Here is a 1,423-nt window from a genome sequence, read left to right on the forward strand (position 1 = left end):
TTTATGCTTAACATCTATGTCACCTACAGAAGCAGCAGCGCGCCAGCGCCGCATCAGGCACGGTTCTGGTGTGTAAAGACACAGAAAACATGACGCAGCCGCCACGCAACTGACACGCAACAGAAACGCCACGCTCACGCCACGCAGCCAGTGTGTCACCGGCCTTACATGTTTGACACACCCACCAAACAAGAGAAAACGTATCTCAAACCCCGTTGCACACCGTTTCCAGGAAACATGTTGTTTAAACCAGAAACCGTAGCAAAACGGTGCACACCAGTTTGAGCTTGAACTTGCCCAGCTGAAACACCTCTAATGTCTTCAGAGCTGATTGTTTTATCATCTGTGAGGATCACGTGATCGGACACACCTCCAATGCCTTCAGAGCTGATTGTTTTATCATCTGTGAAGCTCACGTGAAACGAAAAAACTGCTTCTACGGGGCCATAATGTAAGATACAAGGTAATGGAGCCTTTTATACATTTTCTGAAACTTCGGCTAAAACACCTCTAATAGGTGGCTACAGATGGCGATCAACGAGAGCAGCAAAGTGTTTCTCTTGCTCATGAAAATGTTTCTGAAACGTCTGTGTATTTGACAAATATTGCATTTAATTCACTTCATCTGTGATAAAGTATGCAAACACCGCATGAGTGTCACTAACGGGAGCAGAAAGTGTCCGGCTTGACGTGTCTCCATCGACTGCAGCCCCCAACTGCAAGCGGACCATGCTTCAAGAGGCTCCCAAGAGTCGCAGGTTATGACGCAATCGTTAGCCTACTTTTACAAAAACTGCTTCTACGGGGCCATAATGTAAGATACAAGGTAATGGAGCCTTTTATACATTTTAGTGAAGTGTTTCGAGAAATAATTAATGGACAAATGGAGTCTTTAAATGTTATTCGCAGTTATTAAGCTGTCAAAGTGATGCCAAAATGAAAGGGAGCCAATGGAATGCTAATGCAGCAGGTGGGGGTCAGCTAATCAATGCGGTGGCGCCCTGGGGGAAGTTTCAATAAAAATACATGAAGCCCTGCCCCCTGCTCCAGAAGTGGAAAGTACCTCGAACCAGCATGCACTGCTTCAAAGTCAGATTACCGTAGCTTCGGCTTTTATCCATAGCTGCGTGAAGTCGAATGCACCTACTGTCTTCAGAGCTGAATGTTTTATACACACCTCATGACGTGCTGAAGCGCCCTCATGACGCGGCTGGAAGCCGTGAACCTGTCGCCGCTTTATATTGGTTAGGTCTCTCCTCACTCTAATGCCAGCACCAGAGTCAATCGGAATTAAGCGGAGAGGCGAGCAACTATACTTGTATTTTGTGCAGCTTACGGTTGCAATAACGGTATGATGTGTGAAACCAGATGGCATGGGATTACCTTTCACAAGTAACATTGAACAATAATTTAGGTTATTTTA

Source organism: Cyprinus carpio, chromosome A4 (assembly GCF_018340385.1).
Source record: "Cyprinus carpio isolate SPL01 chromosome A4, ASM1834038v1, whole genome shotgun sequence".
In the NCBI taxonomy this organism is placed as follows: Eukaryota; Metazoa; Chordata; class Actinopteri; order Cypriniformes; family Cyprinidae; genus Cyprinus; species Cyprinus carpio.